Below are 17861 nucleotides of genomic sequence, written 5' to 3'. Positions count from 1 at the left end.
AAGAAACGTGGCTAAGGACCCCCCCGGTGAAAGATGGCTACGTGACCCTGCTAAATCCAGCAGGGAAGAATGCATTTGGACGGCCTTTTTCAGGTCTAATAACTATGATCAAAATTGGCCACAACTGGGAGGTGAAAAAAAGTGATAACCCTAACTTATTCATCCAAAGCACGCTAATTGAACATAAAGTTCGCAGTCCACGGCAACACCAGAATATTCTAATAGTTAATGTATACTGGAACCCGGTGATGATCAAGACTAAAAACTTTATAGCTGCAATAACTGCAATCCTGAGTAAAAATCTGCAGGAAATAAGCAACCTTATGGTCATCATATGCGGCGATATGAATTTGTCATGGTTTGACTTGAATGGTGGTCGGTTGAATCGAACGAGTACGCAATGCCAACAAAATCAAACTAGGCGATCTCAATGGGACAACATCATGGAGATTTACGACTGCGACATGATAAATGGACAAGTGTCGGGCGACATACCACAAAATAATACGTGGCATAACTTGGGTTTTGCAAAAACACTAGACCATATCTGGGTGTCCAAACATTCATGGGACCTAATAAAAGATATGCACGTAACACCAACAAAAAATAGCGATCACGAGATAATGGTGATGAACATGAATATAACCTTTGGATGCATGACGCAGCAACTAACTTCTACTCTTGAAGTAAACAACGGGAAAAACAGATTACGAATATCGTCCCGTCAGATTTCCATCATCACGAATGAATTGGAGGAAGCAAAGAATGCGTTGAGCAGCAAAACAGACTATGTGTCACTTCTACCCTGCCGTCAAGATAGGGCGTTATGGAAGACAAACTCCGTTAAAACGCATACTCATACATGGAGCACAAAGCTAAATAATGAAAAAAAGAAGGCTAATAGTGAAATTCGCCAGTTGAAATCGCATGGCGGTCCGAATATGGGTAACTTGATACAAAAACGACGACAAGCTTACCGCAATTGGGTGAAAGCTTTCAAGTACCAGCGGGACCAAGAACGCGGTGAAGCAATGTTGAGCCTGCTGAAATCACATAAATGTAGAGACATCTGGCAGATACTTAATAAATGTTCAACTAACCAAGCCATCAGGATGGCAAACGTGGTGACCGAAGTCGCCTGGAACCAACATTTCAACAAAGTCTTCTTAGGAGACGTTAAAATTGAACCAAATCACCTTGTATCACCGGCTGTAAAGTGGGACTGCTGTGAATCTGCAGATGACATAGCCACTGCAATTGAGAAGTTGAATAACTCGCGTGCTGCAGGACCGGACGGCATCACAAATGTGATGCTTAAAGAAAATAAATTGGCATGGTCGAAACTCATTGAGACACTATTCGCTAACATTGCAGTGACGAGAACAATTCCTGCAAATTGGACAACAGCAATAATTGTCCCAATCTTCAAGAAGGGTGATCGGGCCAATCCAGCTAATTATCGCCCCATCGCCTTGTTGGACACAATTGGCAAGGTGTTTGCAAACTTTCTTCAAAAAAAATTAACAAAGTGGTCAAATGCAACTGGAATCACAGACAACAGACAAACAGGTTTCACGAAAGGTGTGGGAACAGAAATGAATTTAACATTGCTTAACATCTTAAAAATAAATGCTCTGGCAAGAAAGACGAATTTATTCCTTGCATTCATAGATCTGCAGCAGGCTTTTGACTGTATCGATCGAGAATTACTGTGGGCGAAACTTGACAACTGGAATTGTCCCCATGACATCCTGCTACCAATCATAGCACTCCATACGGCAACAACAATTCAAATAAGGCTGAACGAAGCTGGCCAGTTATCCGAAAGAATGAAAACTAAAAGAGGAGTAAAGCAGGGTTGCCCGATTGCTGCTTGTTTATTCAAGCTCTTCATTACCGACATTCCCACCGCCCTAGCCGGTGTTAGATGCTTTCCTCCTAAAATAAATGGGACACAAATAAATTGCATGACATATGCAGACGATATTGTTTTGGTCGATACTACGCAGATCGGATTGCAACGACTCCTGCAAAAGTTACATCAGTATATGTCGACCAACAACTTGAAAATAAACACTGCAAAAACAAAAATCATGAGAGTCGGGTCTCACAAAGGGGAGAAGAAACACCCATTTAGCTGGAGAGTAGGAATACATCCAATCGAAGAAGTCACAGAAATCAGATATTTGGGCATCATGGTCAATACCTCAATATGTGAGAAGAGTTGGGTCCGTGATATGGAGCTCCGGATAAAGATCCTAGCAGTACAAGGCTTGCGAATTCACAACCTTTATGGAAAATTCTCTTTGATACCGATCCGGTTGTTTTACTTGCAAAAAGTTATTCCATCTATTACTTACGGAGCCGAATCTGGATGGAACCTTGATCATAAAATCTGGGCGAAAATGGAAGGCTACTTTTGGAAAAGAGTACTAAGGCTACCAAACTGCCTTTCAATTACCGTTATAAGACAAGAACTAGCCTTGGATGACCTTTACACAACCATGTTATGGAAATCCCTGGCACTATTGAGAAAGACGCTATTAACAAATAAAGAACCTGCATATGAAATCTTAGCAGTCAAAGATATGAGATTCGCTGGAGACGCATACAGGAAATGGTATAAGAAGGCATTTGACATTATGATAGCCGCTAAGATATCTGAAGAAATGCTGCTAAAGTGGCCACAAGTAGCCAAAAGAAAACTAAAAGAATGGTCATGGGCAGGTAACATAGCAAGACTGGAAAACCAGACAGCTGCACCCAAACTTGGGCCGACTGCTAATAAAATGAACATGATGCCAAAGTACCTGTCACAGTTTCCTTAGAGGCATCACCGTGATCGGTTTCTGAAAATGAGAATGAATGCGATAAGAACTAAGGAAATCCTACTAATAAGAAAAAACGCAGAGATCAGAGACAATCGGTGTCGATTCTGCAACGAGGACATCGAAACAGTCAAACACTTGTTAGTCCCCTGCCCCAAACTCCGATCCTTAAGATCTGTACACCTGATCAAATACGCCCCGAGAAATGAGAACATGGAGGATTGGTGGTACCGAATACTGAGTGGGAGCTCTATTCACCTAATATGCTCAGTGATAAACTTCCTCGATGCCATTCAACTGTAAAGATCATGTGAAGGGAGGGGCGGGCTTCCTGAGGCTGTAATGGAATTGTTTTGTAAAAGATGATGTGTCAAAACAAAAAGTTTAATAATAAACTATGTTTATATAAAAAAAAAAAAAAAAAAAAAAATTTACAACTGAGCTGTTGATATATGCACTGCATGTTTGGTTTGTATTGTTTTTTGTTTGAATAAATCAATAAAAATTGTTTTTTTTTAAAAAACTGAAATTGGTCTGAGCCCACCTGAGGGCGACTAATTGTAGAAAAGGGGTCTGAGCCCGGAAGAGGTAGATCCTGCGTGAACAGTAATGCACCTGAGAAGATTGTTGTGGCAAATGTGAACCTGACTGAGGGAGGCTAATGGTGAAAGTAGGATCGTAGCCCGACTGAGGGGGATCCAGGGTGAAGAGTAAATCGCCAAACATGAATATTGAGAAAGGAAAATGTTCTTTGTTGTTTGTGGTACATCCGGTCCTCTGAGGCAAGAGACTTTGCACAAAACAGACTTGGGCACAGAAGGCCCTGATGTTGGTGAAAGAAACTGTGACCTCGTGCCAAAGAAGCCCAGGAGTGTGCTGTGCTTGAGTGACCTGCCTTGTCCCGTGCTAAAAACGTGGGGAGGGGAGGCCGACAGCCTAAACAACCTGACTTATCTTTTTGTGAACACTTCTTTGTTTTTGTGAACATTATCCCACACTATTTTGTAGCATAGCAGTAAGGATTGGCAATAGTTTTTCTTAGTATAAGCCCTTTGTATTTCAGATAGGATCACGGTAAAACATGTGTACTACTCTTAATGCCACCATTTTATCCCACATACTTGAAATGCCGAAGATACCGGCAAATGGACCTGTATGCCTGGCTTCGCTTGATATGACATCAGCTTTCGACTGTGTCGTTCACGATCTTTTATGGAACAAAATGGCTATGTATGGCATTCCTGCCAATATCATATTGATCATATCAATGTTACACCGAAATACCTATCGCGTGCGCATCAATCATGAAGGTGCACTAACAGAACCAATTCCTACATTTATATATGTTAAGCAGGGTTGTAACTTGGCATCCACCCTGTTCAACCTATACTTGAGTGATCTCAATAACATATGGCAACAACACGCAACCTTTCCAGTTAGACTAGGTAAACTTCGTATCCACAGGATGGCGTTTGCCGATTATCTAATCTTCTTTGACAAAACACTGTTTGGCTTACAGAGAAAACTCGAAATCTTTTCAATTTATGCACATAAATTGAATCTTTATCCAAATGCAGAGAAATCCAAGATTGGGATATTTGCTGGTAGGAAAGAAATCAGAACTATGAAATGGACTATGGAAGGTAACGCAATTGAACGTGTTCTGCAATTGCGCTATTTAGGATACAGTCTGTGTGACACCTCATCGCCAAGCATGTGGAGAAATTCTCTCACGCAAAAACATAGGCCGTTGCTATCACAAATGAAAATGATCTACAAAAAATATTGCAAATTCTCCTTCATTCCTGCGATAGAATTTTACACCTTAAAAGTTGAATCCTTTCTATTATACGGTCTGGACATGTGCCTAATAGACATGAGCAAAATTCTCAACCAACTGCAGGGTCGTATTTGGAAGGAAACTTTGGGACTAGCTACATCACTGCCCAATCCTATCATTAGACATGAACTGGGGCTGAGCTCACTTTCATCAAGATTTCAATGGAGAATTCTCAACAACTACTCTAAAATGATCAACCCTCCCACCAATTAGCTTAATGTGGATTTGTGTCAAATGCTCAGCAATGCTCATCCTATGTCCTTTGTCGATTGCAAACTCTCTTGAACAGCATAGATGTGGAGGAACAAGATCTCACTACACGCAGAGGCATAGCCAGGATTATCTAACTAGTGGGGCCTGAAGCTAATGTAGGTGGGCCCTCCACAATGACATTAACATCTGTAAATGCCCACACAGCTCTGTGGAGTGGGCATTTGCAGATTTTGGGTGGGCTTTGCCCACTCGGGCCCTACCCTGTCTACGCCCCTGACTACACGCCCTACATTTGTGAAAACAACTATACTTCTATGACTGGGCTTGTACCATCGAGGATCTCAGTAAGTATAGCATGTATGAGGAACATGCCTGATTTTCCCAAAAAAGGACACCACGATCCTCTTATCTTTTGTGTTTCCCTTGTGAAAAAACGTGCTCCCTTTATATTAGATTTAAACTTAATCAATTCCACACCAGAGAGCGAATGGAATACTGGGATAAAATAGGGTCTGTGCAAACAACCACTACTTGTCGATTCTGTCCCCATGGTAACCAAAATGAAACCTTGAAACATCCCCTCACTACATGTCCTTATTTTGATTCCAACAGAATAACATTTCTTGGAAAAAACATTATCAGTGACACAAGCTATTCGAGAAATGTTCTTTGGTTGAGATGCATGTGGGGTGAAAATGTTTCCTTGATAGTCTCGTTCACTTGCATTTTGAATGTTATAAACAAAGAATGAATGCCAAAGGCGAACATCTAGCCTTGATTTCATCATTACGCATTACGCATCTTCGGCGGTGCGCATTTGATTTGTATTACTGTACTAAACTTCTGTGCTGTGACCTAAGCCTAGGCTTTTCATTGATTTGCACAACTGTTATTTTGCACAAAACATCAGAGGAAATTGTGTTATACAAGATATGTTTTTAAGATGTATTTTTTTTTAATATGCAGTGTTTAGGTTATTGGATGTAAAAATCACATTCATGTAACAATTTTAATTAATATCTGTTTTATACATTTTATAAAGTTTTTGTACAAACCATATGCAATATAAAAATAAAAGAAATAGGCCCTTCATATTGGACTCCAGTAAGACTGCATTATTATTATTTGATGGTCGTAGCTTGCTCCTATCTTAGATTTAGGCTTAGATAGGCGTTTTTCACACCCCTAATAAAGTTCAATAAACGCCCTTGAGCTGTGTTCTCTTGTGTCTGTCTTACTTTGATGCAATGCATTCCTTACAGCACTAGCTTTTTCCGACCCCAACATCACCGGCCTTCCCCAACTTCCCTATCCCTCTATTTAACACTTACCCAAACCATTACTCTATTGGCACTAGCCTTACCATTACCCCTACCCTAACACATTCCCAGATAATTAATGTACCTTAATGACTAACCGAACCCCAACCTCACCAATCCTGCAGCAACCACCCTGACCTGAACTCTTACCATAATTCTAAACAAAATCTTTACTATACCCCTACCCTTACCCTATCACAAGCCCACAAAATCCTCCTTATCCCTAACAAATACTCTAGCAGCACTACATTGTTCTATACTTTTCAGCATTTTTTTACTACATTTTTCTTGGCAACATTTTTACTGCAGAGGTATTTTCACAGCAACTTTTTCACTGACTACATTTTCCCTGGCAACATTTTCCCTGGATACCTTTATTTCTTGCAGCCTCCTCTGCACAAACCACACCTGGGCTTGCACACCCAAGGTAGGCTAGTCTCGCTCCCTGCATGCATCTGTGGTTGGGGCCCAGAGCTGCCAGGAGATTTCCCCAGTATAGTGAACATATACCAAATTCTTCCTGGAGCTGATTTTCTCTGAATTTCTTCCCCCCCCCTACACTTACTTCCCTCTCATGATAACCATATTGAATTGCCTCTCTTATATATATCTTTGTTTTGTCCATGTGGATACCTCGCAAGTAAAGCAGTTCTCTCAGAGCCTGCACTTTGCAAGTTCAAATTCTTGGCAGGACTGACTTAGCTGGTGAGACAGCACAGCGAGTAAAGGGCTCACTTTGACATCCGGGCAGAACCTGCCGACACAGGTTCGAATCCCGTCAGGGCCAAACTCAGCCTTTCATCCTTCCGAGGTCGATAAATGAGCACCACACACCGTGGGTAAAAATAAGCAGCGCTCCGATATACCTGACGGTTCGTAGCGCTATATAAATGCTAAATTATTATTATCCTTCCAAAGTATATAAATCAAGTGCCATTGAAAATGGCGTAGAAAGCCCGGTTATTACATTGCTTAGAAGCTGTAGGAATTTGGCATGACACGCTATATAAGAACACAAATTATTATTAATATCCTGGGTCACACTATTGCTCTTTCCTTGAGAGGGTGATTGCGGGACTGAGGATGGGGTGCACATATACCATCTGCAAGCGTTGCATCAAATACCTGTTGTCTTCTCTTTCCCCCAGAGTATCTAGTTCCCCTTAATTGGCTTTTCAAGGGTTATTTTGTCACAGTACTCAACACCCTTGTTTTCCCCGTGCACCTGTCCGACTTATTCTTTCATCTTAGTTTGCTCCGACTTTATATAGGTCTCTTCACACGTGGCCAGTTGAACCGAGGGATCTGAAGTGATGGGCATTTGTTCTTCATATATGAAGTCTGTGGGTCCAGTTGCTTCACTTTGCCCTTGCTAATATGGGTTGGAAATGTTCTGAGATTTCAGAAGTCTCAGCGACCATTTTTTGAAACGGCAGAAGTTCTGCCTTCAGTCTGCGGATCGAGGTCCACCAGGGTTCTGTTCTCAGGCTAGGTCACCAGAATTGGGAGCATGGTTGATAATGGAAGGGGGAGCTCTGCAGCTTCCTCCATATATCATTCCGATATAGCTCACAGGGTTAGCTCTGTTAACAGGACCATGGTAGACTTGAATTCCAGGGCTGCAGAGTCACCTCCAGACTATGGCATGTTCAAGGACACACAGGAAAAAGGTCTCAATTGGGAGGACAAATTCACTCAGCATACAATACCACCAGGGAAGGGCTCACTGCGAATATATTTCCAAGGGGGAGAGTCCCAGTATCCCATGGTAAAGTGATGCCATTGATGTGTAGAGCAAGAGAGTTGTGGCAGACCTCCATCCCGTAACTGCCAACGTAAGTAGAAGGCACAGGTCAATGGTCGAAAGAGAACAGCACATACGAGGGGAACACTGCAGTGGTGATAGTGCGCGGTACAAATATCATTTAACATTAAGATACTTTATTAGGGAATGGTGGACTTTCAACCTCACATCCATTCTGGAAAAAGAAAAAACCCAGAACACATCTTGGAAAGTACAAAGTACTCTTTTGCTAATTTATGTAATGCAATCTTGAATGAGTCCAAAAGATACTTATGACAATCTCCAAGGCTGTGGCACTATGTCCTCCCACTGCCGGACTAGTCCCAAGATCCCTGGTTGACCTGAGGTAAAAGCCTCCAAACCTGAAGGCCACAGTGACCCCTCATGTCCATTAAGTCATAACTGATCATAACAACCCAAAATGCGATACTGGTTCGTAAAGCCCTCAGTGGCCTGCTGGACTGGAAGTGGTGGCATCGCTCCCTTCGCTCTATCCCTTCGTGGATTAGAGCCAGTGGGAGTGATCTCTGTTTAAATTTATTTAAGTGCATCCTGGCTTTACCACAAAAATATTTGCACTATAAAACAACATTTAAAAACGCATACACATGATTTAAAAATTCACAATTTCCATATTACAAAATTACAGCTTCATACCATCAATTTAACTAGCTTTGATATCAATGCATATTTTTGAAAATATTGAAAAGACACAATACGATAACATTCACACATAATCATGATATCATCTAATCACAAAGATATAAATTATCATTCCTCCAAAATAGAATACCTTAACATCATTGCACATTAAGTTTCAACAAGATCTCCTTCCATACATATGCGTCTGCTGCGTCCATTACTATGGGCTGTGCCGAATATATTGTACTCCAGAATTTGATCTGAACATAGTCGTTTTGGATGGGCAACACAATTTTGATAGCCCCTACAATATTTGTCGTTCAAAGCACAGGTCTCGATCCCCTGGCCACAACCATTGACCTGCCCCTTCCTACTTACGTTGGCAGTTACGAGATGGAGGTCTGTCACAACTCTCTTACTCTCCACATCAATGGCATCACTTTACCATGGGATACTGGGACTTTCCTACTTGGAAATATATTCGCAGTGAGCCCTTCCCTGGTGGTATTGTATGCTGAGAGAATTTGTCCTCCCATTGGAGACCTTTTTTCCTGTGTATCCTTGAACATGCCATAGTCTCGAGGTGACTCTGCAGCCCTGGAATTCAAGTCTACCATGGCCCTGTTAACAGAGCTAAAGCTGTGAGATATCTGGGGATGATATATGGAGGAGGCTGCAGAGTACCCCTTCCATTATCAACCCTGCTCTCAATTCTGGTGACCTAGCCTGAGAACAGAACCCTGCTGGACCTCGATCCGCAGATGGAAGGCGGAACTTCTGCCAATTCATAAAATGGTCGCTGAGACTTCTGAAATCTCAGAACATTTCCAACCCACATTAGCAGGGGCAAAGTGAAGCAACTGGACCCACGGACTTCATATATAAAGAACAAATTCCCATCACTTCAGATCCCTCGGTCACTTGACCAAGCCTTTTTTCATATGGGATTACCTGCCGAACACCAATGTAATCAAAAGCTTGTGAAATATTAAGGAATAAATAAATAATAAAACACCTAATAAACGAAGCACCAGGTCTCAGGAGATACTGGCAAGGACATTCTGGGACAAATCCCATTGTGGCATATTCATAACTTCGATATGTTCATACTTCGATCCCAAACCTTAGTTCTTACCTTAAGTAGGTGTATAAAAGAGGGAGCATATTAATCTGGTGGTGAAAACAAACCAATTGTGTTAAAATAAGACACTGCAGTGTTCTCCAAATCACAATAAAACAAATGTTGACATTTATATTTAGTTCTCTGTGCCAATAAAGTTAACAGAGATGAAGCTCCATTCTTGGCCCAACATAACTCAATAAACAATGCACATCGCTGGATCAGCCATAATGCAGCGAGGGGAGTCGGGCCTAATTCACACCTCTGTGCTTCAACAGGTGCAGACTGAGGTACCACCAATTTAGAGCGCAATTATTTTTCCCTCCACCCTATCAAACCATTTAAAAAGCTGAGATGGCAATAATTCAGTACCATATAATTTATCAGGGGATAATAACGATTTTATAAATCTCAAGAAAATTTTCATTAAATCTGCCCTTTCTTATGATGAACTGGCATACAATAGACCATTTTTATACACTTTTCCAGAAATAAATGTCTCATAAAATGTCAGTGGTATGCGATATGTAATAGGGATCCCCATGTATACATAAGTGTTCAATATCTCAAGGGATTAATTCCCAAGTTTCCAATTTAAGCAACGGTTGCTTTTTATCTGTTTGCCAATAACCATAATCATTGTCTTCTTACAATTAATTTGGATTTTTTTTTTAATAGCATAAGCAGCAAGGGCCTCCAATGTACGTTGTAAGCGGATTGGTGTAAAGTCTAATAAAATGGTATCATCAGCGTATGACATCCAGGGGAAGAATTCTTCCCCAATGCGAGGTGGAAACTTACGGCACAAACGTACCGCCTGATCCATGTCCGCAACAAAAAGGTTAAAAAGCAGGGGTACGTTAACGCACTCCTGCTACAGTCCTTGATTCATTGTAATAGGGTTTGAGACATGACCTGCTTGGTCCACACGCACTACAACTGAAGTATAGGAATACAAAGATTTAATCAAATGTAATAATAATGGATCGATACCCCAGCTAGTTGATTTTTCCCACACGATAGTGCGTGGGATGCAGTGAAAAGCACTAGCATTTTGTGAAGGCATCAAGAAGCAGACACAGACAACTGAGTAAAACCTGGGGCACAAACCTTTATTCAGATAAAAGAAGGTTGGGAAAATGCCTAACTTGTCCTATGCTAAGGTGGGATTTCCCTACCTAAATGAAACTAAGGAGAGTCTTTGTCAGGAAGTCCAAAGCAAATTTCGAAGGGATTGTGTTCTCCGACGTATTCCTCATCTTAGATATCTCCTTCCAGCTCTGCTGGCCTCGGAAAATGTTTTCTCTCTAGAGGGCGCAGCGCGTCGACGTCCTCCGAGTCGATGTCCCTCGACAGCCGCCGTATCGACGTCGACGTCATCCTGCCCATAAAGGCCGCGCGCAGCGTCCGTTGCTCAGTTCGGTTTTTCCGCGCTTACTCAGTGCCTCGGAATACCGTTGCTCAGTTCTTGTCAGATTAATCCTATTTACCTCGAGTTATTCGATCCGTACTCGATGGCTTGCTCGTCGGAACCGACAACTCCTCGATCCGGCTTCAAAAAATGCCGAGATTGTGGGAAAAAGATGTCACTGACTGACCCTCACAGAGTTTGTCTGTGGTGTTTGGGAGCTGAACACCATTGTTCGGAGTGCGAGGACTGTATGTCCATGACAGCTAAGGCCCTGAAGGAGCGTAGGGGGAAGCTGGAGAAAGGTAATACTTTTAAAGCTTCTTCTTCGTCGACTAAGTCGAGACACTCGTCTCCTCGTCACCATTCGCGCTCCAGGTCTCGGAGTGGGTCCCATCACTCCTCGAGATCGAAGCACTCGAAGAGGAGACGTCGAAGATCCCCTTCTCAGTCTTCCTCTTCCTCTGTTTCGCCAAAAAGAATCCCTTGCCCCACGAAATATAGTTCCCGGGCTGAATGGGAGGAATTCCGCAAAAATATGATGAGCGTCTTCGAGAAAGCGGCCTCGACCCCCTCGAAGACTGCCGAGAGCGATGCTCTGGTCGAAAGATCCGAAGGTCAAAAACGCAGCGAGTCGCAGTACCCGGCGAAGGAAACCTCTCGAGCGCGTCTCGAACCCTCGAGTAGGACTATGACCTCCAAACCTTCCTCGAAGGTTCCGTCAACGAGGGTTCCGTCGACGCCGAGGTCGGTGTCTTCGACGCTGTTGTCGAAGGGACCTTCGACACACGGGTCTGTCGACTCGACACCAGCTTCGACACCGGCGTCGACGCCAAGAAAAGTCACGGTCACGACACACCCAGTGACTATCCCCAGGTCCTCGATGGCGATGTCTTCGAGATTGTCGAGTAGAATCCCAATTCTGTCGAGGTCATTGAGGCCTCCGCCTTTGTTTTCGACGCCACGCTCGAAGCCTTCGACGTCGGCGTTGACGACATCGACGTTTTTGAGGCCGATAATGACAAGTTCGGCACCCTCTGCCTTGGAAATGGGATTTACTCCCTTTATTATGAGTTCAGAACAATTGAGAACTATGTCCTCAATTTTGGAAGAGGGTGAATTGTCTGAACAGGAAGACACATTTGAGTTGCAGGGACCTGTAACCCCAATTAGAGAGGAATTTTCCTCTGAAGAACGCAGGTTAAAGGATCTTCATGATTCCTTACATGAGGCAAGTGGGTTAGACACTTCCCCTGAGGTGGAGTTCGCTAGGCCAGACCCGGGGGAGCATGCTGAAACCCCCTATAGAGCCTTAATGGCCAGGATCACAGAGTTCATGGGGTGGTCTGCACCTTCACAATCTTTCCAACAAGATGAGCTCACGGATATTCTTGACAAAGGCCCACAGGAGGATCCTGTGGTGCCTTTTCATAAAGCTCTTCAGAGGAAGATCATGACAAACTGGGAAACCCCAGATGTCGTACCAGCAGTAAATAAAAAACTGTCTACAAAGTACAGGGTATCCTCTACAGACCCGGAGTTTTTGTCTAAACAACCATCCCCAGAAAGTCTGGTGGTACAGGCAGCATCCTCTACCGATGTCAAGACGGCTTATCCTACCGTCCCACAGGACAGGGACGATAAAAAATATGATGCTATGGCAAAGAAAGTCTTTTCAGCATGTAGCATGGCGTTAAAATCTGTTAATGCTACTTGCACCCTTGCTAGGTTCAGCCATACACTTTGGGAGTGTGCTTCTACAGCGGCTGACTGCATCCTGGAGGGAGAAGAAAGGGATGCGTTCCTGAATATTATACAGGACGGTAAAGACGCTATGTGCGAATCCCTCCAGACGGGCATTGATTTGGCTGACTGTATCAGCAGAGCAATGGCGGCAAGTACATCAACCAGGAGATTCGCTTGGTTGAGAAAGTCTGGTTTTGCCCCAGATGTGCAAGCCAGGCTCTTGAACATGCCATTCGATGGCTCTTCTTTGTTCCGGAAAAAGGCGGATGACAGTTTAGAGAAACTGCAAACTTCAAAAGCAGCAGCAAAATCCCTAGGAGCTGCAATCCGTCAGACTCCTTTTCGTCCCACAGGAACCTCTGCGAGGGGCAAGTCCTTTCGCTTCTACTCCACATTCGGAAGAGGTAGAGGACGACCGGCTCAAAGGGGACAAAGAAGAACTACCCGAGGTGGACGGGGTAGATATTCAAAAGCCACAGCAACAGCAGGTGCCTCTTTACCATCGGCATCTGCATCAGCCGCCTCAAAACCACTCTGAGGACTTCCCTCACAGGACACCTGCAGGAGGCAGGTTGACTCAACATCTGGCGGTATGGCAGGCTATCACGTCAGATGCTTGGGCATTGGAAACAGTTTCCCAAGGTTACTGCCTGCCTTTCCTACGTATACCTCAGAGTCATCCACCGGGGATCAGCTCTCAGAAAGCTCCAGATCCGCTCCTCTTGCAGGAAATTTTGGACCTGCTAGAGAAAGGTGCCATAGAACCGGTACCTGTAGCGGAGAGGAACAAGGGCTGGTACTCCCCTTACTTTCTCATTCCAAAGAAAGACGGAGGACTGAGACCCATCTTGGACTTGCGAGAATTGAACAAATTCCTCAGAAAAGACAAATTCAAGATGGTCACTCTTTCTCAGATCCTCCAGGCCCTTCAGTTCCAGGACTGGTTGGTATCTCTGGACCTTCAGGACGCTTATTTTCATGTGCCTATCCATCTCAAACACAGGAAATACCTGAGGTTCGCAATTGGCAACTCTCACTATCAATTTCGAGTGCTGCCATTTGAGCTGACCTCCGCCCCGAGTGTCTTCATCAAGTTAATGTCGGTAGTGGCAGCAAGTCTAAGGAGGGGAAGGGATTCACATCTACCCCTACCTGGACGATTGGTTGATAAGGGCTGTTTCTTCGGAACAAGCTCAGATCCAACTAAATCACGTGTGCCACTCCCTTCACAGGCTGGGCTTCTCCCTCAATTTAAAGAAGTCACAAATGATACCATCGCAGAGACTCCAGTTCATAGGAGCGATCCTGGACACTTCCCTGGGAAAAGCCTCGCCACCAGAGGTGAGGGCTCAAGATATTCTACAGATGGTTACCAAGTTTCAACATGCCCAACGTCTCCCAGCCCTCGACTTTTTGAGGTTGCTAGGCCTCATGGCATCCTGCATTTTCCTAGTGCCAGAGGCTTGCCTGAGAATGAGATCCCTCCAGTGGGCACTGAGGACTCAGTGGTCACAATTCTCAGGGAGAATGACAGATCTTCTTCAGGTTCCCGACAGAGTAGCTCGAGACGTTCAGTGATGGGCCTGTCAGGAGAACATTCTGAAAGGAGAACATTTTTGGCAACCCTGGCCGGAGATAACAGTAGTCACGGATGCCTCATTCACGGGGTGGGGAGCCCACGCCAACGACTTGACCATCAGCGGTCGTTGGTCTCCATCGGAGTCCAGACTACATATCAACCTGTTAGAGCTGAGAGCCATCAGACTTGCGCTGAAGGCGTTCCTGCCAGCTGTACAAGGGAAAAACGTCCTGATAATGACGGACAACACAGTGGCCATGCATTACCTCAACAAAAGAGGAGGCGTAGGATCACTACCCCTGTGCAGAGAGGCGATGCAGCTCTGGTTTTGGGCAATCCAAGAAGGAATCTCCCTATCGGCAGTTCACCTAGCCGGAGAGAAGAACTTGACAGCGGACGCTCTGAGCAGGCAGAGCACAGTCTCCCACGAGTGGGAACTAGCTCAGGAAGTCCTTCAAGAGATCTTCGCCCTTTGGGGAACCCCTCAGGTGGATCTGTTCGCCACCAGCGTCAACAGGAAATGCGATCTGTTCTGCTCAAGGGACTTTCCCCCGAGAGGAGCTCTGGGAGACGCGTTTATAGTGGACTGGGAGTTTCCGCTTCTGTACGCGTTCCCACCGGTACCTGTCATTCCTCAAATGATCAGGAGGTTGAGAAGATTCCGGAGAACCATGATCCTAATTGTCCCGGATTGGGCCAGGAGAACGTGGTACCCGGACCTTCTAGACTTGTCCATCTGCCCTCCAATTCGACTTCCACTCAGAGAGAACCTACTCTCACAGAAGGGAGGTCAGGTTCTCCATCCAGACATCAAAACCCTCAACCTTCACGCTTGGCTTCTGAAAGGTTGAGGTACAAGGATTGGGACCTCCCTGATGATGTTATGGAGGTGTTGCTTTCGGCAAGGAGGCCAGCAACAAAGTCTTTATACCGCTGCCGTTGGAACAGATTTTGCAGCTGGTGTAGAGAACAGAATATCGACCCTTTTTCATGTGGTACACCAATGGTTTTGTCCTTCCTTCTATATTTGGCGAATTCAGGCCTTCAAGTTGGCACCATTAACGGCTATCTCGCAGCGCTATCCATCTTTAAGCGCACTGCGGAAGAACCATCCTATTTCAAATTACCCTTGGTAATACAGTTTCTAAAGGGGTTAACCAATGTTTATCCCCCAAGACCATTCCAAGTTCCCCTATGGGATTTAAACTTAGTACTAACTTTCCTGATGGGCACACCTTTCGAACCACTCCATTCTTGTTCGTTAAGATTCCTTACCCTTAAAACTGTTTTATTAATAGCACTTACATCTGCTAGAAGGGTGAGCGAATTACAAGCTCTTTCTTGTAAACCCCCTCACACAATATTTCACAAAGACAAAGTTGTCCTGCAAGTGAAGCCTAATTTCCTCCCAAAGGTGGTTTCTGAATTCCATATCACTCAGAAGATTACCCTACCATCTTTCTATCCTCCTCCTCACCCGGGGAAAGAGGAAGAGAGGTTACACAGGCTAGACCCTAGAAGGGCTTTAAGTTTTTACATCAGTAGACTAGCCAGGATAAGACAGGCAGACCAGCTGTTTGTAGGTTACGCAGGTCACAAGCTGGGGTTACCAATAACTAAGCAGACCATTTCCAGATGGATCATTCTAGCCATTCTGGAATGTTATAAACTGGCAGGGAAAGAGCCCCCTCAAAACCTTAGGGCTCCTTCGACCGGAGGTATTGCAGCTTCATCGGCCCTCAAAAGAGGAGTGCCGGTTAAAGACATCTGTGCGGCCGCTACATGGTCGTCTGTCCATACCTTTACACGTTTTTACAATTTGGATTCCTCCTCCAGTCAAGAGACTAGGTTTGGAAGGGCTGTACTGCATTCTATTCATCAATAGAAGACAGCGTGAAGTCAGTACTCCCTCCTCCAATAATAGAATACTGCTATGGGAGCCTATCTAAGATGAGGAATACGTCGGAGGACACAATCCCTTCGAAGAACAAGTTACTTCTTACCTTGTGACGTTCTTTCGACGGGATGTTCCTCCGACGTATTCCTCATCGGCCCTCCCATCCATCCCCGCAGTTCTACTTCCCGTGTTGTTGCAGCTTACGCTCCTTCAGGGTGATTAGTCTAGTCCAGAAAGTATTATTGTGGGCTACAAAACGGAACTGAGCAACGGATGCTGCGCGTGGCCTTTATGGGCAGGATGACGTCGACGTCGATACGGCGGCTGTCGAGGGACATCGACTCGGAGGACGTCGTCGCGCAGCGCCCTCTAGAGAGAAAAAATTTTCCGAGGCCAGCAGAGCTGGAAGGAGATATCTAAGATGAGGAATACGTCGGAGGAACATCCCGTCGAAAGAACGTTACAAGGTAAGAAGTAACTTGTTCATCTGTCTGTGTCCAAAAACCTATACTTGGCCTTACAACTACTTGAATAGCATGTGTAGGGATGTCAGCATCAAAATGATGTGTTCAAATAAAAGGTCAGAACTTCTTCCAGCTCGTTTTTGGAAAGGGTATTTTTCCTTCCCTAGGATTCAGGATGGTTTACTTTTTCAAAAGGAGTTGTTCCCTTCCCCACGCTTTCAAGTTTCTCAATGTTCCAAAAACCAATACAATTCCTTAGGATATTTCTCAGCTTTTCTGGCAGCTTTGCCTTTCATCAACTTCACTAATGTCACAAAAGTTCAGTTCAATAATATCAGATCACCCAAATGTCCCCTTGATAGTGTATCACAAGTTTATGGGTGAATTACGTGGCTTTTTCTTCAGGTGGGTGTACTTGGTCTAGGCACAGTTGTCTTACCACACAGTTCACCGATTACAGGTCACGAAACCGACACACCTTATTTGCTTCTTCATAGTTACACTGCCACTGTTTCAACTTCACAGTGGTATTGGGTTTTCCTCTTGATACTTTCTCAAGACTTGCTTTGCCACCATTCACTTGGTATACTTTCAAATATTCCTACAGCTTTTGCCACTGCTTGTTCTTTTAGTTTGAACAGTTCTTTATATTCGTATGGCACTTGCCAATGCTTATTTTGTTCAGTTTACACAATTCACAGTTCCTTTGTATCAGGGAACATAACTAGCTGCTTGCAATTCAAATTGTGTTCAATCACACTTGCTTTCTCTTGGTTCGGTATTCAAAACATAAGTCTTCATTTCATTCCATTCAAGCATATTGCATAACTTTCCATCAAATATCCAGTTTATACTCCAGCTAGGAATTTGTACCCTGCTCATGAGCGTCTTCACACTTTTCAAATACTTCAATTTCGTAGGCCCTTTCTTGGCCTCATTCATTTCTTCTGATTCACAGTCCGTTATTCACAAATCTTACTATTCACTTTTCTTAGCCCTCA

At 44.1% G+C, this 17861-nt stretch overlaps 1 protein-coding gene across 1 annotated transcript in view; it reads left to right on the top strand.

Annotated features, from left to right (window-relative positions):
• Window positions 1-17861, top strand: part of ANKRD16 (ankyrin repeat domain 16) — a 472159-nt gene that overhangs the window by 413180 nt on the left and 41118 nt on the right. The gene's annotated exons all lie outside the window — the stretch shown is intronic.

The sequence above is a fragment of the Ambystoma mexicanum genome, chromosome 12 (genome assembly GCF_040938575.1).
Source record: "Ambystoma mexicanum isolate Mex_15411 chromosome 12, UKY_AmexF1_1, whole genome shotgun sequence".
NCBI lineage: Eukaryota > Metazoa > Chordata > Amphibia > Caudata > Ambystomatidae > Ambystoma > Ambystoma mexicanum.
Note: the sequence above shows the minus strand (reverse complement) of the source record. Positions and strands in the feature narration are given on the sequence as shown.